At 61.7% G+C, this 21,759-nt stretch overlaps 1 pseudogene; it reads right to left on the bottom strand.

The window, feature by feature from the left end:
• Nucleotides 1–1,048: 1,048 nt before the first annotated feature.
• Nucleotides 1,049–17,368, bottom strand: LOC107500990 (annotated as a pseudogene).
• Between the last annotated feature and the right edge of the window lie 4,391 nt (nucleotides 17,369–21,759).

Below are 21,759 nucleotides of genomic sequence, written 5' to 3'. Positions count from 1 at the left end.
ATGCTCCCGCAGCCCAAGCTGTCATCCTAAAGAGCCCCCAACTGACCCAACAACCGTCCAGGCTGCAGGTGAAGCCAAAACTGGGCTACTCCCAGCCCCCCATCTCCATTTCTGGGTGAGCGGAGTGGAGCCAACTCGGCCTTGCTGGTGGTGATGCTGGTGGTGATCGAGGGGGAGGCAGGAGGAGGAGGGCAGCCCTGCCCGCCTGTCCCGGGCCTCAGCCACTGCGCACGGCCCCATCACTCTGGCCTGGGAGCCTGCCGCCCCTGGGACCTCGTCCTCCTGGGGACACGCCCTTGCGGCCTCCTGCATGTCTGTCAGGGTTTGGGGGTCAGGACCAGGTGCCCCGGCAGCCGTGAGGGACACACCTCCTGGGGCCTGGGTTTCATTTGGACACTGGAGACTGGCATCGCTGCCTGCGGGACCTGAGCTAGTAGCTGGCCTGGGGTGGAGCCCAGCGGGCCCCGACGGACGCCCGTGGCCAGCTGCGCCGCAGGCCCCGCCCCCCGCCCGGCCGCAGCTCTGCCAGGCTCCGCGCCCCCTCTCTCCCCTGGGCCCTGCCCTGCTTTCTCGCCGCCTCCACGCTGCTCTTCCCCTTCCTCCATTATCCGCCCCCACTTCCCCCTCCCCACCCGGGCCCCAGCCCGCCCTCAGGCACCGGCTGGTGCAGGCCCTGCCTGCAGACGCCGAAGCCCCAGGGCAGCGTCTGGCAGGCGAGCGGCCGACAAGCACGCAAGGCCCAGATGGCAGAGGGGTCCCGGGCGCAGACGCGGCAGCCTGGGGTCCTCCCCGCGCAGACCCGGGAGGCGGGCCTGCCCCTGGCCGTCGCGGGGAGGGAGCGGATGCTTGTCTGGCCTCGCAGACTTCCCCTGAGGCGTGGATCAGCCAAGTGGGCAGGGGGCGGGCAGGCTCTGAGGACGACAAGCCCCCTGTCGGGGCCACGAGGCAGCCGTGACGGGGACTGGCAGCCCGGGACCTTCTCACCCGCTGAGCCCGAGCTCCGCTCCACTGAACTGCCCGTGCACACCCAGCCCTGCGCTGGACGCGCCCCCGGCCCCACCACGGACACGCCGAGAAGCCGGGCGGCTCGCAAAGGGAGCTTCTCAACTGATGTGCAGAAGGGAGCCCAAAAGACAGTCCTGATCCTGCTTCTTGGGGGAGACCTGGGTGAGCCCCTGACGGCTCGCAGACCCTGGACCATCGGCTGCAGAAAGAGGGGGGCGGGAGGCCGGCGTGGACCCGGCTGAGCCCACACGAAGCGCCAGCCCGTTCCTCGGTCCTCCAGGGGCCATGGGGGATGCGTGTGTGCGCGTGTGTGCACGCGTGTGCACGCGTGCGCGCTCCACGGTGTGCATGCCCTGTTCCCAGCATGCCCCGTCAGCGGCGGCACCAGGAGGGAGGGGATGAGTAGTCCCGATCGTCAACTTTCAAAACGCTGCACTGACCTGAGCGGGGCACAGCCACCTAAGCTTCAGGCGTCACTGGGAAACGAGGCGGCCAGGAAGAAGGGGCGACACCTAGAAGGAGAGGGGGGCACTGGTTAAGTCTCGGGAAGGCTCCCAGTGTGGGGGGGGGCACACAGGGGTACCCTGCCCTAGCACCCTGCGAGGACCAGCACAGCTCAGGGGCCACCCGGAGCCTTTCAGGGGACCTTAAGGGCCAAAAAGCCACCATATCTATGGGACTTTGTGCCCGAAACACTGGGGTTGAAACAGCCCTATCTTCTGGGGTCACTCCTCCGAAGGGCAGTGGACGGCATGAGGTGGCTGCAAGGACGTGGACTGGGGGCCAGAGAGCTGCAAGTCCCAAGGCGGGCTCAGCGGCCGGATGGGGCGCAGGCCCTCACTGCCCCTCAGCCCAGCTTGTAGGACTGGGGGAGATCAAGGACATGACGCATCAGGACTGGGGCGCAGGGCAGCTGTGGGGAGCTACGGCACACAGCAGGCCGGGCGATCCGCGGCCTGCGCCTCGCTCCTGGTCCCGGAGTAGGGTCTCTTCTACCTGCCAGGGGCCAGCCGGGTCCCTTGGGGACCCTAGGCCCGGCTGCAGGCTGGGGCTCAACAGGGCGGGGTGCTGCTGGGGTCTTCTGATGGATGGGGCCACATTCCCCTCCTGGCTGGGCCACCCACCTCCCAGGCACCTCGCCATCCAGGCCCAGGGCAAAGGCCATCTTACCTGGGCTGTGTGTTCCTAGAGCACCTTCCACAGGCCACGGTGGGACCCCCTCTCTTGGGGGTGCTCTGGGATCAGACACGTTCTGCAAGACACAAGGCGACCGAGGAGTCAGCTCAGCCGGCCCGGTGGGACCGGGGCGCCCAGAGGTGCAGAACTTTACCTGGAGGCGAAGGACCGCAAGGAAAGCCCCGCGCCACCCCGGTGCTGCCCTGGCACGCCCCAAAACCCACCCCGACTGCCGGGTCCCTCGCAGCTGTGCACACCCCCCGTGTCTGCAGGAGGAGGGGACCAGCTTCAGACCCCCATCCTCTCTGGGGCACCATCTGCGATCCTTGTCACCCAGAGCCAGGGTCGTGCTCTTTAGAGGGACAGGCCGAGAGCTGTGAGAACCGCCCGCCAGGGCTGGGAGCCACCCAGTCACCACGTTAGCTCGCAGCTTCCTCCTCACTGTCCTTGGTCCCCGACCCTGGCTTTCCTGGGGCTCGTGAGGCCCTAGGAGGCTGGAAGGGACCTAGCGGTGGCTTCCCAAGGGGGTGCACAGACTCCCGGCCCCGACATGCGTGTCGAGCCTGCAGTGAGCCCCTTGCAGAGGGGGACAAGAACCTGGGAGCCCGCGGTGCCCTGTGTGCATGGTGGGGGCTCAGGACCCCAAGTCACGTAGCTCTGGGTTGTCATCCTACCCAACACCCCCCCCCCCACTTGCTGCCTGGAACCTAAGCCTCAGTTTCCCCAGCTGTAGGATGGGGCCTCTGGCCTCAAGCACATCACTGTACTACCTATTGGAGGGGAGCACCCCGAGAAGGGGCTGCCCTGAGCCGCACGGCCCTCGCCTGACGCCCGGGACGCCCTCCCCGCCTCTTCCCAGCAGGATCGGCTGAATATACCCCCATTTTGGGGCCCAGGAGTGCAGTGGTGCTGGATAACACCCCTGGGCCCACCTGCCTGAGGCCCAGGAGATGCCCCGCCCCAGGGCTGGTTAGGAAACCCCACTTGCTCCGTCGTGTGGAGCCCCTGGACTGGGGTATATCTCCAGGCGGGGCCGACAGGACAGCAACTCTGGGGCCTACCCAGGAAAGGACCCCGAAACTGCACCGAGAGCCGATGGGGCGCGCACCCACTCTTTCCTCTGGACGGCAAGCACGGCCTAGCCCAGGCCCGCAGGGCACCCCCGTGGGCGGCTCACCACGGCGCCCACCGGCCAGCGCCTGAGGGCCCGCTTTGCTGCAAAAGGCCCAATTCCACGTGCCTCTGGCCGACGCTGGCGTCAGAGGACAGACTCCCAGCGTCCAGGAGCAGGCGACGCAGAACAGGCCGAGGCCCCGCAGGCCGCCGCGCCCACTCCGGACACACAGGGCGGGCGGCGTTTCCACCCCGACAGCTGCGTGGCACTCCGGCCGCAGGGCGGGCGTGCTCCGGGCGCTGGCTGTGTCCCTGAGACAGGTGCCACACGTGGTGGCCGCGGCTGCAGCACTCACGAGGACAGACGCCCAGGGGACCGTCCGGGGGCCAGGGCGCGCCCTCCGGAGGAGACGACCAAATGTGAAACCCCCACCGCCCGGCCGGCGCACAGTAGGCTGTCACACGCGGCCGCTGCCGCACGGCACTAATTGCCACGGCAGTCCCGGACAAGCTAGCCGCTGCCAGACGCACGCCCGCGCCGCGCCCCGCCGTGGCGGGTTTGACACAAACGGCATCAGTATCGGCAACGGCAAAGCTGCACACGCCCGGCTCTGCGGCAACGGCAACAAAACCAAGCCTCGCTTTCTCTACAGACGCCGCTTCCAGACGTCAGACGCAGAGCCTCAGCGAGACCGGCGAGACCGGAGACGCAGGATGGGCTCCGTGCCCCCCGCTGTCCTCGCACTGAGCCCATCCTGGTGACGCGGGCCGCAGCGTGCCCCGCCCCGGTCACCTGCGCCCCTGTTAAATGGCCAAAACGGGGCCTGTGCATCGTGCTGCGCCCCCCACCTCCTGCACCTTCTGTAAACGTGTAAACGTGTAAGCGTGCAGCGATTTGGGTGGGTCCGTTTCACTCTGGCTGCTTTTGTAATTTAAATGATTTTCTCCTCATGGCAAACGATTGCAAAAGAATCAGATTTCCATTTAGCAAGATTTTGGGAAATGCAGAAAAGGAGGCAGCCCCAGCCACGTAGACTCTTCCTACGCCGAGCCGCTGGCCGCCCGGGAACGGCCTCGCCCTGCCCCAGAAGCGCCCTGCAGTCACCCACGCCGGTGCGTCACCCCATCAGGACACCGTCGTGACTACTTAAGGCCAGGAGGGTGGCTGCTCCATTGGGGTGACGACCTCCATCTTTGTGCATAAACCTTTCCCTGGGAGAGCCCCTGTGGGGGGCGGGGGGCGGCGGGGGGTGCTGCTCCAAGCCCGGGACTGCGTTCAAATCCTAAGTCAGGCAACCCAAGTCAGCCCCTCAGAACCTTCCAGACCCACCAAATGTCGGCGGTGCAGGTCAGACATAATGGGACAGGCGGGGAAACTGAGGCTCAGAGTTGGGGAAGGGACCAGCTTCAGATCCCAGAGCAGGTCAGTGACAGAGCCGGGCCTGGGCCGCTGGTCACGGGCCACATCCCCAAGGAACGCTGTTTAAAAGGCCTAACGGAAGCAGCCCTAGACCCGCCTCAGGCTCCCAGAAGGATGCTGGGCACCTTTGTTCATCACAGGCCTGTGAAGGTGGACAATGGGCAGACGAGGGGCACAGCAGGTCCCCCTGGAGGGGCCGAGTAGGCTGGAGGCCAGAGGGCCCCAGGGTCCCTGTGGACAGCAGCGTGGACGGAGGACGGTGTGGGAAATTGGTGAATTGGAAATATCTGACCTAAATCAACAAAATGGGCTGCTACCCACCAATGACACCTGACGGGCTGGTGGCTGCCTGCCTTTCACACCATGACCCGAGAGGAAAAGGCCCCACAGCCTTCGACAGGCTCCGGGTCTTCCTGAGATCCCCCAGAGGCAGCGGGCTTGTCCGGGCCCGGCGTCCCCCGCAACCGACGGACACCTCTCTGCTCCGCGGCTGCCGGCAGTCAAGGCCTGGCCACTGGGCGTGACCGCACCGTCTGTGACCAGGTGTGGCCTCACAAGCTCCTCAGATGGGCCCTGGCAGGGACCGTCCTTGGCGGAGGTGGGAAAGCTCACGGTCGGCTTGCTTCCTGCAGTGTCCCGACTCACGGCGACGGGGCGACTCCGGAGGCTTCTGCAGCGGCTCTGAACGCAGGAAGGTCCTTCTCAACCTTCCCTCCTCCCATTTCAGTCGCCGGGTTGTTTCGTTCATTCATGAAACGTCCCCAAGAGCCTGCCCTGTGCCAGGCTGGTGACCTCAGCCCGTCCTGCCCGAGGGCAGACACCTGCGTGAGCTCACGCTTAGGGCCACGGCACGCAGGGCAGTGGGTGGTCCAAGAGCAGGGAGGGCTTCTAGGAGGAGGTGATGCTGCCCCATAGTCTGAAGAAGTGGAGGATGGTGCTGTGGAGGGGGCAGGAGAGGGTGTCCGGGGCCTTGAGACTCCCACGAAGCGGAGACTGGACTTCAGCCGGGAGCTGGACAGGAGTCCCACAGGGTGGGGGACGGGAGGGGGGCCTGCACTGTGATTCCACGTCCCCAGATGGGTGTGACGGGGATACCGCCTGGGGGCCGACCGATCAGGGGCAGGGCAGAGATGTTGGGGACTTGCTAAAAGGCGGCAGAGCTGGCCGGACGTGGGGCTGGCCCGGGTGTGGCCCGCCTCGCTGCCTCCCGCACCCGCGGGTCTCCGGGGACCAGCGACCAGGATGGGAGGCGCGGTGCGCAGGGCGAGAGGAGCCGGCCCGCCCGCTGTAGATCCCCACGCCGGGCGGCATAATTATCTGGGCACTTAAGCGCCTCTTTCTTTCCTTCCCGCTTTCCCTGGGGAAATTTCCTTCATTTCCTACATCATCCCAGTCTCCCCATGTGTCTCAATCAACCTCGGCCGGCGCTGCTGCCCGCTCCTCCAAGCTCCCTCCCGCCCCCCACTGTACTGGGGGGGGGGCGGGCCGGGGCGCGGGGAGGTGGGGGCTACCAGGACGGGGTTGTTCAAACCCAAGTTTCATTCCCGCCCAGGACAGGAAACTGAAAATGCCATCTCACCCATCCTTTTGAGCTGCAGTGACAACGTCCCCAGGGTCCTTCAGCTGCTTCTCTGGCCCCTGGGAACTGTTGGCAAACCCGGAGGCCTGGAGCAGGGAGGCGGGCCCACAGGGACCGCCGCCCAGGGCCATGCGGCGGCAGCTCCAGGGGGCCCCGAGGAACGTCAGTCAGCTTGCCCCCGCTTCTCCTGCGGCCGGGTGCGTGGTGGCCCCACTGCGGGTCCGCGGCAATCTAGGAGGTGCCGCCTGCTCCGTTCGTGACGAGGGTCCTGGCGAGGGCGCGGCTCTGGTGCCGACGCCCACCCTTTACCCAGCCCCGACCCCCTCCCATCTAGTTCTCACACTCACCCCGGAGTTACGATCCCCCTTTTACAGATGAGAATGCTGAGGGCCCAGAAGGAAAGCTACCTGCCCACACCACCACGTGAGTCATTCCCGGCTGCCGTGAAGGCCTGTAGCCTCCAACGTTCTGTTTGTCAACTGAAAAATGCCCCCTGTACAGCAGCAAGCGCCAGGAGAGACAGGCTTGTGGTGTCTGTGACATTTCACAACAAGCCAGTGGGAGCTGAGTGTCCACGGGAAAAGCCGAACAACCCATTAGGCAGGTTGGGCAAAGTCCCCAGGGCCCGTCGCCACCCATCACTCCGGGGAAGCTTGCTCCCCAACTCCTGCAGGGCGTCAGGTGGGTCTGGGGGCTGCCACGGACCCGCCCGGGGCGAGCTCTTCGAGGTCGGCAGGCAGCGATGCTCTCCCGCTGGCCCCGGGCTCCGCGGAGGCGGCGCGGCTGGAGCTTTTTTAAGCTGGATCTCGTTTTCTGCCCGCAGTGCTGACCTCCGGAAACCTCGCGGGTACTTTTCCAGAGCCCTCTGGATTCCACCTCGGGCACGTTTCACGCCTCCGCTGGCTGCATTCACAGCCAGGCCGCCGGGCACCCAACGGATGCCAAGTGGAGTCTGGCGGGCACAGCCGCCCAGGCCGCTGGCTGCCCACGGCCGCGCCGGCCCTTCCCATGCCCTGTGGGTCTGCGAACTCCAACTGGCTCTCGGCCTTGCAAACGACCATCTCCGGTCAAATTCCATGACTCCTTCCCTTACCGAAAAAAAAACAAAAACAAAAACAAAAACAAAAAAACAACCGACCCGAGAAAACAAACGACCCTCTTAGGAAACAAAAGCCCGGAACGGACACGCAGAACTGGCACTGCCACAACCTCGTCCTCTCCGCCTTTGTTCTTTACCATCGCGAGGAACAGGAGAAGCCGGCCAAGCCTCGCATTTTACAGATGAGCCGACTGAGGCCCAGAGAGAGCACGGGGCTCACTCGGTGCCCCCCAGGACTCTGCGGCCCAGCCGGCCTGGCAGCCCGGGGCCCCTGACTCGGATCCAGCACGCCGTCCTCGGCAGCTGCTGGGCTTGGGCGAGAAAGGGCAGCCTGCCGAGGCCCAGAGCAGTCGTGGCCCTGGGGGACCTGGGCGTGGGGACTGCAGCCCCTCGGGAGCTCAGTCTACTAAGGGACGCCAGCCAGGGCGGGCGGGCCCAGACCACTGGGTCCCCTGGCACGCACGACCGCTGCTCAGCAAAGGCGGGAAGAAACCCCTGGGGAGAGCCTTGAACTCCGGGGGCAGAGCTCGAGGAGAGCAGGCTGGCTCTAATGGAAACCAGTCAGAGGCCAAATGCAGCGGGAGGCCCCCCATGGTTTCCATGGGGACGGAGCTGGGAGGCGGAGCTCTGGCATGGCCGAGGCAGCAGATGTGGCCTGTGCAGGGCTGGCTGGGGGGGCGGGAGGGGCGGGCTGCGCCTGGCGGCGGGGCCCTGCCTGCGACGTGGCAGGCCTGGGGGGGCATGCGGGGGCGCCTCCAGCCCCCGGCCCACCAGCCCCAGGCCCCACACTGGGCGCGGCCGGCTACCTCTCTGCTCCCCACCCGCTGGGCCCGCCCCTGGCCAGCATCGTCTCGGCTGGGCCTGGGCCTCCTTGACGGCACCCATGTCGGCTGAGCGAGGCCCCCTGCCTGTGAGCACGGGGCAGACACAATGGTCACGGCTCGTCCAGCAGAGGACCCGGCCTCGGCGGGATCTGCGAGGTCTAGTCACCTGTCGGAGCTGCCAGTCTCCTCCCGGTCCCAGCCATGGCCTCCCCGAGAGGGCTCCCGACCTCTCCAAAAGGTGCCCGGAGAGCCCAGAGTGCCGAACGACACTGTGACACACGGCAGTCCATGGGGTCAGGGACATGAGCATCACGGTGAGGACCCAAGGGAAGCCGACGTGGCCCCCGACGGCCCGCAGAGGGCTGGCTTCACGTGAGCTTGCCCAGGCCCGGCACGGCGCCTCCACTGTGCCCCGATCTGAGGGAGCCCCCCGCCGCCACGGCCCCGGCCACGAGCAGCTCTCCAACGGCCCGGCCGGCCCCGCGCCCACGGCCCGTCCAAGGACCCCCGAGACCGAATGTCTCCACGGGAGAGGGGGCAGCGTCCGTCAGAAGCTGCGGGGGGGCTGCATCAAGCCCCGATGTGAAGAACCCACAGACCCCAGGCTCGCCGCCCGCACCCAGGCTCCCGCACGGCCAGGGCCGGGATTCAACCGGTGCGGACCGGCCCGATGGACAATGCCGCAGGCTGTGAAAGGGTCCCGCCCGCTTCGGGCTTTTACGGCGTCTCCCAAAGGTTCTCATTCCCGGAGTGGGACCGACACTCTGAGACCTCTTGGGCCCACGACCTCACGCACTTCACCTGCTCTGGGCCACAGGAACGGAGAGCGAGGCCAGCCCGCGGCTCCCTCCTTCTCACCGCCTGCTGCCACGCTGGCCAGGCCACGGTCTGCAGCCGCGGAGGCCTGGAGAGCTCGCCCCAGCCGAGCACTGCGGGCTTCGGCAGACCGGCCCGCAGACCCAGGGTCCGGAGGTCACAGCAACCCAGCCAGACACAGGTCCTGGGTCTCCCCAGAATCTGCACGACACGGTCCCCAGGAGGCCAGGGGTGGCAGGAAAGCCTGGCTCTCCCGTGCGGCCAAAGGACAGGTCCCTGCTCGTGCTGGGTGTCTGGGGAGAAGCCGCCAAGGCGAGAGTCTGCGTCGTGCAGTCGGAGACCTGGTTTTGGGTGCAGGCTGTGTGACTCTGGGGATGTTCCTCAGCCTCTCTGAGCCGCAGTTTCCTCACACAGAAAGCTGCCAACGCCCCCCACACTAGGGCCGGAGCTGTGGCCATCCTGCTTACACCCTCACCCAGCACCGGGCAGCGCTGGCACACACCGGCCCTGCCCAGATGTTCAAAGAAATTGGATTAAAGTACGTGGCCCCAGCTCTTAGTAGGTCTACAGGGGCCAGCTCCCCCAACTCAAAGGAACGAAGTCCTGTCTGCAATGTACGACATGCGCTGGCCCTCCCTTGGGGAAGCCAAGAGTGGCTCCAACTCTCTCCACTGGGCCAAGGCAGGGGATTTCCTCTGGGTGCCCCATGGCTGGTCCTGCCCGAGCCCAGCTCACACGCCCCTCCCCTGGCAGCCGGACGCTGACTGTGGCGGCCACACCCTTCCCCGTGGTGTGGGCCGTGGTGGCCCGCCATGCCGCCCGGCCCAGACGGAGGCTGCTTCCGGGACCGGCAGGCCGGAGAGCCCATGGGTCAGCCACGTGAGCGCGACTCCATCGCAGGCTCAGAGCTCACCCAGGGCTGAGGCCCGAGACCCTCGCGGCCCACCCGTCCGGTGCTGGAAGCCTCCAGGGGCGTCGGCGCTGGACAACTTACTATGGGCGCAGGACCCCGAGGGCCCGAGCTGGGGGCAGCTCTGCACACCGCGGGGGCCTCGGCTGCCATGTCTCCGGGGCCTGCGCCCGACCGGCGTGGGCCGCCACCGGGCCCTCGCACAGCGGGCTCGGGTGGGACTCCTCATCCCATCGAGTAGGAAGGAGGCAGCTCAAGTGGGAGGCCGGGGAGGGCGGGGAGGGCGGGAGCTCCGGGAGCCCTCCCCCCACGCCCGCCGGAAGTGCGGGCGCACCCACGGCAGGAATCCGGGGGCCGGGCCGGGCTCCCGGGGAACGGGGCCAGAGGTCCCACAGGCTGCGGCAGCCGGCCCCCACCCCCGCGAGCCTCCACCGCTCACCCAGACCCTGTGCCGAGTCCCAGGGCCCACCCTGAACTGTCCCATCAAGGGACGTCACCCATTTAACTCCACAGGAAACCTGTGGGGAGACTGACCCCTCCCTTTACGGATGGGGAACCGAGGCCGGGAAGGGCAGGTAGCGCCCCTGAGAGCCCGGGCCTCTGGTGTCTTCCCAGGAGGCCACAGTGCGGAAAACCCACCGGCCTTGCAGACAGGCTGTCCCTTCCCGCGTCTGACCGCTGCGGTGGGCCCCGTTTCCACTCGAGAGAACCGAGGCCTTGTGGTGACGGTCACCCTCACCCGGCGCTCTGTCCGGAGGCGCGCGGGGCGTTTGCACGGGCCGCTCCACCCCCCGCCCCCGCCACGTCCCAGACGGGCCACGGGGCCTGCCAACCCTCCCCGGCCGCCCGGCCCGGCACGCCGGGGAGCGTGTGTGCACACGCGCACACGCGCGCACACGCACACCGCAGGAAGGCCGGCCCCCGGCCGCTTCCCGGGGAGGGCCGCGCGCTGGCCGGCCCACCCGGGGCCTTCCGGCCGCTCCCTGCCTGCGCCGCCATTTCCTCTCCGGGCCGAGGCCGGCTTCCACCCCTCCCAGGCTGCAAATGGCCGGCGCCCGGAACCGCCTGTCCCCTGAGGAGGCTGTGCAGTGCCTGGCCAGGCTCAGAGTGCGGCTGGCCGGGCAGGGGGCCTGCCTTCCCCCGCCAGCAGCCTGGCACCCAGGTGGCCTGTCCACCCACTGTCTGCTTTGGTGGCCCTTGGCTGGGGAGAACAACCCGTCCCAGCGGGTGGTGGAGCTCCTGGCCCAGGAGTGACCGCGGGCTGCGGGGCCCACGGGGGAACGATGCAGGGGGACACCCCCAGTCAGACCCGTGGCCTCCAAACACCGGGCCACCTCTGGGACCCCCGCCACAGCAAGGGGACGCAAAACACCTGTGCATCTGCGTGCACGGGGCACACGCGGCCGCCCGGCCGCCACGGGGACACGCCAGTCCTCACTCAGCACACGCAGAACGAGCGTGGGCTTTGGAAGATGTCAGGCCCGGGTTCGAGTCCCATCCCAACCCTCACGACCCGGTGAGAACGCGCTCGGCCTCGGAGCCCGGCACCTTGGCGGCGGGGCGCCGGGGCGCACGGCCCGCCCTCCAGGCCCTTCTGGGCCTCGGACTGCAGAGTCCCAGCCTCCGTGGGGTGCGCTCCGTGACCTGTGCTACCACGAGGCAGGGCCACTTACTGTCCCCGCTGTCCAGATGAGGAAACAGGCGCAGAGAGCTGATCGACAGGTCAGGAAGCCGGCACGACCCCATCGGAGGCCCGGCCTCCGCCTTCTCCTCCCCTCCGCTCTTCCAAACGGGAACGGTGCCCTGGGCCCCGAGGGCCCCCGGCGAGAGCGAGCGCTTGCTGCCGTCCTCGCCGCCATCTCTGGCGTGACCGCCACGGCTCTGAGACTGGCTCGAAGGGGCTGGGCTGCTTCATCTGGCCTAACCTTTGACAGCTCCCCAGACCAAGGCCACATTCACGGCACCGACGGTAAATTCAGTCCAGATGCCAAGACCAGAGTCAAGAGGCTACAGGACCAAAATCGGAAGGGCTGAAATGGTTAAAAAACCCGAGAGCAGAGCCGCTGGGGAAATCAGCTCCCAAACGTGGCCAATTGCATCGACTTCTTACTTTTGCTATCATTCCCCAGCATCTCCGCCAACAGGTACCATCCTTAAAGCCGCAGCCGGACACCTGTGGTGGCCGCTGTGCGGGTGGGGGTGGGGGTGGCAGCAGGAGCTGCAGGGCACAGTGGAGGACGCGCCCGCCTGCCACTCAGCTCCACAAACACGGGCTCCTGCTGCCCCCACAGCCAGGACGGCAGAGCCAGAATCCAGAACGGAGAAATGCAGAAGCAAACACTTAACGTTGAGGAAGGGGGAGAAGAGAACCCTCAGGACTGATTACATCACAATGTGAGCAAATGCACAGAACAAAGTTATCACCTACGACTTACCGTGGCTGTAAAGTGCTCTGCCCTCCCGTGCGACGGGGACCAATAAACCGTGCGCTTTATCTTGGCAAGATAATTTTCTGTAAGTTTATGGCTGCTCTTTGTAGCTTACCTGTTGAATTATTTATTTTATTTTTATTTTTTTAGTTTGGATTTAAATGTCCCTTTAGGCCATGGAAAATAGTTATCAGTTGATTTTTCATAAATGTCTCAAAATAATTTTATGTAAGTCTATATGTACAGAACACATAGGGGTTTAATGTGTGTCCTACAGAGATTATGAAGACATTAAAATCAAATGTCCCACACTCTAGAATTTTGGATTTAAATCTGTTATCTTGTTGGTGCTGGAAAACAAGATAAAAATTGGCAATGAATTAAAACATTTAAGGTCCTTTGATCAAGGGCACTTGGAGTCTTAAAAAAAAAAAAAAAAAAGATAAAAACCAAAACTTAAATTAAAATGTAATGATGGTGATGGCTGGGCCTCTACCAACTCTTCCAGGCAATGAGAAGATCATTTAATAAGACCGTTTTCACACACACATGCAACTTGTTTATTCTGACCCCAGTTCTTCGAAATTGTCGACTCCACAATTGAAATATGCTGTGTGTTCCAACAAGGACACAGCGGCCGTAATGACAGACCAGCCCATCTGTGCTGCGAGAATGTATAATTTCAGCCTATAGTGGAATTTATATAGAGGCGATGATGTGAAAACTGCGTGGTACTTTCTTTAAAAAAAAAAAAAAAAAAAAATCCTGCTGAGAAGTGCTGGGTGCCATGGAGAATGCTGATATTTTGCCCGATTTAAAAAAAAAAAAAAAAATTTCTATGGAATTTTACTGATTTGGGGAAGAGGTAAGTTAAAAAATTAAGATGCTAATTGATCACACATAACCATCCATCTATACAGGGTATACAGTGGAAAATGTGTTTTCCGTATACATTAAAATAATTAGATGAACATAATCTCAGTGGAAAATACTAATTTAGAATGAAAATGCTCATTTATGGAAATTAATTGATTTTATGCTACTTGCCCCTACCTTGTCCAAAAAAAGTGAATTAATGCTCAGGAAATGTGACTATCACTCCAAGATTTAGGATTAAAAGCCTATTTTACCTACATTAATTATGTCAAAAATATAAAATAAGATGAGGCGTGAACGGCTATTAAAAACATAAATTCTTTAAAAATTGATTAGTCAGCTCCCCATGCCTATCTGTCTATACTCTTGGCTCTTTTTGCTGTTAAAATTTATCACACTCTGGTTTTTTTCCTATTCTTTTTATTTTGTCACCAGTGTTTTATTTGGTGCTTGTTAAATATTTGGGTGGAAAGACCCTGTAGCTTGCAGCAGCAGAACGTGGCTGTCATGATCACGGAGACGTTTTAATCATCTCCGCTGTATACGCCCGTCTCTGCAGCCCCAAGTCCTCCTGTATGGACTGCTGCCTAATCTCAGAGCAAAAGCGGCCGCCGACCTTCCTCGTGTGGGCTGAGCTCAGTTTTTAATATTTGGCGGTGTCTGTCCCGGCCGGCTGCCCAGGCCCGCACAAACAGGGCCCACACGCCTCTGAATTGGGAAAACAAAGGTGAATTTATACGGGAATTTTTCTCTTAGTTGCAATATAGAACTTTCTGAGCCTAATTTTCCGTTTTCCATAAATCAAGACCCCAGCTACCCTGAAATGTGGGGAAGCCAAGCCACATCTGGGGGCCACTCTTTTGTCAGCCTGCCAGAGGGTGGATGTGAGCTGGGAGCTGAACTCCGTGAAGCCCACCTTTTAAGTGAAAGGGCTCGGCAGTTCTGAAGGGTCAGGGATCAACAGAGAAACGGGCAGCCTGGAAACACAAATGTCTCCAAGGGACTGCTGCCCGCGACGGCCACGGTTCTGGCCCTGGACGGTCAGCTATCTCGGCCCACAGCTCTGCAGATGGGAACCAGGATAGGATCAGGGCTTGGGCAGGCGCCGGGACCCCTTGGGGCCCCCCAGGGTCTGTCCGGTGGCCGGGCCCACTTGCGCCCCGCGCGCCATCTGTGGGCAGGGCGGTTATGAGCCGGCACGGCACGGTCAGCACTTCAATAAGGGCTTAAAAAAACAAAGCCCAGAACGACCTAACAGATTTTGTTCCCACACTGCGCTGGGAGTCAAAAACAGCTTTTCTCTTTTTTTCTTTCCTCCAAAAAATAAAATAAAACGAAAGGGAAAAAGAACTGAATCCCTAAACTGTGGACACAGCAGCATTAAAGATGCTGGACAAAATAAAAGGGCCTGCGTTTCTCGACAGAGGCCTCCCTGCCGAGGAGTTTGCCGGGAAGAGCGTGGACGAGTCTGCGTTCCCCGTTGCCACTCCTGCGCTGCCAAAAATTAACCTAGTAGTAGTAATAATCATCATCATCATCATGAGGCCCCCACGACACACGGACACGGCCGGCATGAAAGCACAGGCCGTGCGCGTGAACACCTCCCGAAACGGTCCTTCTAATAACTGAACACGTAGCTGCTGGGAAATAACAAACATTCATTTTTATTGTAATGTCTAAAGCCTGTAGCTTTGGATCTTAAAAATAAATAGGCTCGGCTTCTGCGTTTTCCCTGCAGTTTTTAGAAGGGCTGACTTCACTGACGGTATTGGGGGTGGGGGGGGGTGGGGAGTCAAATAGAATTTTGAATTTCGGATAACCAATTAGAGGAAGGAGACGTAGCAGGCGGTGAGCACAAGATGGCAGAGCCCTCGGCTCGTCTCCAGCAACAGGGAAGGGAAAAGGTGACTTACCGAAGGCACGGGAGGTCGAGGCGCTGTCTCAAGAGCGAGGAGGAGAAACGGTGTCCTCTTGCCCCACCGGCCGCAGCGGCAGGCGGCAGAGGGAGGTCCTGCTGGCCGGCAGGCCGTCCCCAGGTGCCAGCCCCCGTCCGACAGGCCCTCGGCATGCTGGTCTCTGGCCGCCGTGGTCCATCAGTCCCTCGGTCCTAGCTGGCATGGCCTGGGCCTCGGCCACCCCGGCACCCGGAGGCAGGGCTGCCAGGAGCCAAGTGGCGCTGGGGGAGGCCCGGCTGCCAGCCCAGGAGGACGAGGAAAATGCTACTTTTGTCTCCGGCTCTCATCTGGCACTGGCTGCCCGGGGAGGGGGGGCCAGAGGCGGCCGCTGCGGCTCGGCCCCGCCCACCGGGAATTTTTGAAAGATGCTCATGGGTGCTGGCAGGGTGGCCGACGTGGCCGAGGCGGGCAGCCAGACCCCCAAACCCACCACCGCGCGGGGGAGGGGGGGCGAGCCGAGGGGGAGCGGAGGGAGGAGGCAGGAGCCTCCGGCCACTCAGCGGCCGGCCGAGGAGGACGCCGGGAGTCCGGCCCGGCCCAGGCCCGGCCAGGCGCCAGCCCGCCCCGTGGCCGGGCAGCAGGGCCCCGGCGCCATGTTGGGGCGGCCGGCCCGGCCGGGCTGCTCAGGGCGTCCAGGCAGCCAGGCTGCTGGGGATAAGAGGCCACATTGTTCCCACATGGGCCCTGCAGAGGAGCAGGCGGAGGCCAGCACCCGGCTGCGCTCCCAGCCGGCTCCCCAGGGGCGAGGGGGGAGCCCCACCCCAGCAGCAGACCTCCGAGGGAGCCCGCCCTGACCGGCGCCCCCGAGGCTGTGCCGTGGCCACCCAGAGCTCAGGCTGTGGGTCTGGACCGGCCTTGTGTCTGACCGACCACCTGACCCTGCGCAAGCCACCCCGCCTCTCTCAGCCTCAGTTTCCCCATCTGTGTGAAGGCCAGGGAGAATGGCTGCCTGCCAGGGCAGCTGTGATGATAATGAAAAGTGCATATGCAGTGCTGAGCCCGCCACCCCCGGCGCTCGGGCCGCGAGGGGCCGCAAGGCGGCCAGGCAGCCATCCGGGGTCCAGGCATGTCGCCACGGCCTCTCAGACCACCACAAATCCTCAGTGTCACCAGAGTCAATCCCACCACCACAGGAGGGAAGGTGGCCGTGTCAGGTTCCAGCCCTCGGACCCTAGTCAGTGACCCTGAGTTTTAACATGGGGGGCACTTATTTGGAGAGTTATCGGACTCTGCTGCAGGTGTCTGGGCCGCATCCGTGTGGCCAGCCTGTTTGCCCAAGTCTCTCCTTCAGCCCTTCATGTGGCCAGGCACTCAGGAGATGGCCGCCGGGCTGGCCCCGTTCAGGGTGGGCCACAAGCCGCCACCCGTGGGGGAAGGGCCGGCAGGGCCGCTCTGCGCTCAGGCAGAGGGGACGGCGTGCAGTGACCGTGGCTGGGCCTGCCTCCCTGGCCCATGGGCCTTCCTGTGGGCGAGGACTGGGAGGTGGGGGGGGGCAGCCTGGACACCTCGACATCCGGGGACGGGAGCTGCCTGGGCTGCCAGGAGGATGTTTTAACACTGCTTTATGTCCGCTCAGAGCCCAGCATGCCCAAAGTGCAAGTGGGGGGGGGGCGGCGGCATGAGTAAGGAGAACATGCCCAGGGGGAGCCCTCTGGTCCCCACTCTGGTCGCGCACACACGGCCACGTGACCAGCTTGCCAGCTGATGCCAGAGACAAAGCAGGTAGGACTCTGATGCCACGGGCCCGACCAGCAACGCCGGTAATTCCATTCCAGCACCGGCTGGGCCCAGCTGCCAACAGCCTGGGCCCGGGAGCAGAGGGTCCCCGTGCCTCATGGGGGAAGCCACTGAAAACCGGGTGGCCATTTTGAGGCCAGCCCTGACGGGAGAGGAGGCAGAGGCTGGGTTGTTCCAACTGCGAGAGGAGGCGGGGCCCCCGACCCTGATGCCTACACATTGCCACAGCCAGAAGTGGCCACTGCCGTGCCCATCCAGCTGCCCGGGAGGCAATGGCCTCCACTTTGAGGCCTGAAGGCCAGCGTGAGACTCGGGACACAGCGCAGCAGCCAGGCCCACATCAGGTCCTTCTCGGAGAGCTTTGGCAGCGTCGCCAAGGGCCTGGATCCCCCCTGACCAGCACAACGGGGAGGGCTCCACAGGTGACATGCTGGGACCCTGACATGCCCAGGACACACACGTCTGGAGAACCTGCACGTCTAGAGCCGGCAAGGAGCCCAGGCAGGGCTGCGTGATGTGGTGTGCAGCTCACACGCAATCCACAAGACTGAAGCCCAGGCACCAGCATTTTATTATAATTTAAAATGTAATTATAAAAGGCTGATTTGAATGTAAATATCGTCCTTTAACACATGAAAGGCGAATCTAGATTTAAGAGCCCCAAATCAGCAGGTAAATATTTCGGCTAAATGCTCTTCCTGCCATCTGAAATCCCAGAATTAAGGCAGAGTGGTTCACAGAGAAACCCGGCCCTGAAAGCCGAAGGCATCAGAAACAACGTTCCTTTTTTAATCTTAAGGGAAAATCTATTACTCCTTAAAAAAAAAAAAAAAAAAAAGAAGACTCTTTTCACTGTGTGCCTCTCCCATGCACACATTTTCTGACCCCGACTACCAATCTCATTTGACAATAACCGTCGCTTCTGCGGGTCCCATCCCTGCCCAGGAAACCTCTCAGGCCCTGACAAACAGCGGGCCACCGTCCGTCCTCGCGGGCTTCTGCACTTCCCCGGAAGGCAAGTCTCCTGTCCAAAATTTCACAAGGTGACGGTATGTATAGCATTTTACTTTTGAACTCCCCCACCCGCCAAAAAAAAAAAAGTGAATAAAACCTTGTGTTTGAGGGTTTTTCTACCCCATGTCTTGAGATTTCACTCTTTTTCCATTTCAGTTTTATCAGTTCTACCCCTGGCCTCAGAAGCTGTTTTGGCTATTCCCAAAAGAGAGCTTTCTTCATAGTACTGGGGCCCGAGGGGGCAGGGCCGGTGGGGGGAGACAGGTCAATGCAGAAGGCGAAGCAGATCACAGCTTAGAGGGTCCAGGATTTTTTAAAAAAAAAAAAAAAAAAAACAACCAAAAAACAAAAAGCCCAGCAATTACACACACACACACACACACACACACACACACACACACACACCTCACTTTTGAAGCTAAATATTATCGTTTTGCCAACAAAGTCTTTTGGGTAAAAGGGAAGCTTGGCAGGGAGGGGTGTCTCATCCCCCAACCCATGGGGGCTACTCCCCTTTCTGTCCTCCACCTGCCTCAAAGGGGCATCTGCTGGCATGGGTCCAGGGCCAAATGTCCACAGCAGCCTTCCCAACGTCCCCCTCCACCCCACAAGTCTAGAAATTGCTGACCACCCCCCACCCCATCCTCTCATTACAAGCCCATTCGGTCAGACCCTGCCGAAGTCCCTCACGTGAGCCCGGGCCCAGCCTCCTCTCCCGGGGTGCCTTCCTGGCTGCGTCGAGGCTGCGGGTTTAGCGGGAACAGGACTGAGCGGCTCCATCCCCAGCTGCCGAGCAGGGAAGAGGAGGTGGCTCGTCCACAGGCCTCAGAGGAAAATTCCACTCGTTCTATTAAAAAAAGTCTGTCCAGTGCTAACTCCGGGCCAAACCTGTCGAGGGTTACAAATACAGTCTCTGCAGCAGGCAGGGTGTCTGGGGGTCTGTGCTGGCTCCACCCACGCAGGCCAGACTCTCGGGTGACCGCAGCCTGCTCGCAAGGTTCACTAGAAAAGGGATCTGGGGAGAAGTCAAGGACGCCAGAGAATCACAAGTATCCAAAATCGCTCTCGACACCCCCACCCCAACCCCTTGAAAACGAACCCTTCCTCTTCCAGTCCCTGTTTTCCTCACTCCCATTCTGCGAACCCCCAGCTGACAAAAGCCAACCAGGCCTGGCCGGCGGGAGAGGGGGGGAGCCCCCCACCATCGGGCGCATGATCCGAAACCCAGCCACCTTCCTGGTGCTTGCGAACGCGCCCCTGCAACCTTTCGGAAGAAAAGAAGTCACAAAAGAAAACAAAATAAACTTGAGAAAGTTTAAACGCCACTCAACAAAGAAAGCCAGACCTTCCCACTGCAGCGTTCGCAGGACTGAGTCAGGGGGCCTTCCTTCTTCCTTTCCTATAAATCTCCGTCTCTGACTGAGTTAGGGCCTGCAAACACCCAGACACTTCAGCTCCGCAGTCCCAGCCGACGGAGCACGGGTCAGCCCCCAAAATAAATATTTCGTATAAAAGGTCCATTGTCTTCGCATGGAGACAATTGTTGCTTTTTCTTCCTCCTTCGCTCCACAACATTAGAATGCATGGCCGATGCCTTTTAGGGTTCCCTCTTGTTCCAGCAAGAGGTTCTGATGAAGGGCAACCTTGCTGGGTCCTCCCAGACCACGACTGAGAGAGAAAATCCTCCCAGAGCAAACATCCCGAGAAGCGTTCACCCAGTTCGGGGCAAAGGACAATGAGCTCGTCCAAGGACGCTGGTCGCTGGGGTGGCTGGCCACTCTGGACCCCTGAGTCCTGCCCTCGTTCTTTCCCTGGACCCCAAAAAGGTGCAGGGTGAGGGGGCACATGTCGGGCCCTGGGGCTAGGTCAGCTCCTCAAAGAAAGGGATGTCTCCTCGTGAGCAAGTTACAGGACCCTAAGGGAATTTAGTCCCATATACTGCACGCAGGCCAAGTCTCGGAGACAAGGAAAGCCCGGCCTTTGCACGCTCACAGCCTGCCTTGAAAATATCACCAAAGCTCCCTTTTGCTACCACCTGTGGGGCAGGGGAGACTACTTCTAGGTGCCCTTTCTTGTGAAACCAAAACTGGACTCTGTTTCTTAGAAACTCAAAAATATAATAACAACCAGCAATAAAAATGGAGATTACCATTTACAACAATGACAATTAAACAGCAGCAGCCATGTACAGAGGCCCTGCCACGTGCCAGAACTACATTTTGTGGAAATAATACCATCTGAACTCTCCGAACCCCGAGGTCGATATCATTATCCCTGCTCCAAACCTCAGGGCACAGGCCCAGGGTGGGGGGTGACGTGACTTGTCCAGGTCCCCCAATGAACCGGAGGCAGGGGCCAGACTGCAGCTGCCCGGATGTGAGCTAGGACACCCCCATTTCATGGGATTTCTGCAAGAGTATCCCCCCTTCTCCCCAAATGTGAAAACGCACCCGTCAAGCCCAGTAACGACTAAGCATGGTGGTTTCCAGATGTTTTCCGGCCCGGGCTTGAAGGGCCTCCCCCTTTTTCCAAACACTGGCCCTCGGTGCAGGCACATGCCAGTGTCTGGACACTGGGGAGCACCCGTGCTGGCCTCTCCCTTAGCCCCACGGGCTGCCAGGCCAGGACGGAACAGGCCCCAGTACCCTTCTGTGGATGGGTTCAGAGTCGGCCCTGGTCATATGTAAACCATATAGACCCAAAAGTAACCCTGCTGCAAAGCGCCCCACCGTTTCCTCTGAGCGAAACAAATGCTGTCTGCACCTGTCCACGAGGCGTGTTCGAGACCTGGCCACGGTGGAGGCCTCGTCACCGCACGCTGCCCAAGTGAGCAGCCGGCCCCCGCCAGAGGCCCTGCAGCCAGGATTCAGGGCCTCCGGCGGCCAGAGGCTGGGCACGGCGAGGCCCCAGTGCAGGCAAGGGGCCGCCCTCGTTTCAAACAAAAACAAGAATTCCAGGGCCACCTTCCCACCAGCCCACCACGGCCGGTGAGATCCTGCCCCCTGCCTGACACGGTCTTTCTATTAAATCCAGAAGTGATTTTAAAAAAAAGACAGGCACCAGTTTCATTTTCAGAACGTCGTCTTTTGTGTGCACGTCATCAAAAATAAATTGTGCCTGGCTGGGATATCCCAACACGGTAAGAAGCCCCTGGGAGGACCTGAGTCTCCACTGGAACTGGGCTGGCTCTAAAGGACAAGGACAAAGGCAGGACAGGACAGCATTGGTGATGAGGCAGGGCCTCGGTCCTTGGGGCGGCCCAAATGTTTGCTGGAGACTCCCGACCCCGTCACCTTCTGTGTGCCAGGGGGACACTTAGGGACAGGAGACGGACCTCTGGAGCTTTGACAAACAGCAACTCCCTGCTACGTGGCTCTGGGGGGTGCATCCCCGGATGCTCAGGCCTTTCCCTGCTCCCTTCGTCTGGCCTACAGGCCCGTAAAGGAGCTACGGATGTCCTTGTTTTGGGGTCTGTTTGAATCCTGGGGGATCCCCCAAGAGCCTGGGCGGAATGCCACACTTATTCTCACGCATGTTGTGATACGTTACAGGTCATCTGTGGACCTGGGAAACGTCTCCCGCGTTTTGCAGGTGAGGCCCCGATGGAACTTGAGCTTCTCATAATTACTAACCTCGTGGCCGCCAACGCCATGCCAAACACAGCTCCCGGCTGGAGCGGCAACGCCTTCGGCAGCTGTGCCCCGTTTCTGAGATCACTCCTGAGCCTCCCACCCCAGGTTTCATGTCTGCTAATTGTCTCTGATAATGTCATAAATAAAAATTCAAAATGCGGGGGGGATGGGAGG

This window comes from Rousettus aegyptiacus, unplaced genomic scaffold (genome assembly GCF_014176215.1).
Source record: "Rousettus aegyptiacus isolate mRouAeg1 unplaced genomic scaffold, mRouAeg1.p scaffold_m13_p_2, whole genome shotgun sequence".
NCBI classification, from domain to species: Eukaryota; Metazoa; Chordata; class Mammalia; order Chiroptera; family Pteropodidae; genus Rousettus; species Rousettus aegyptiacus.
This window is presented reverse-complemented; position numbering and strand designations above follow the sequence as displayed.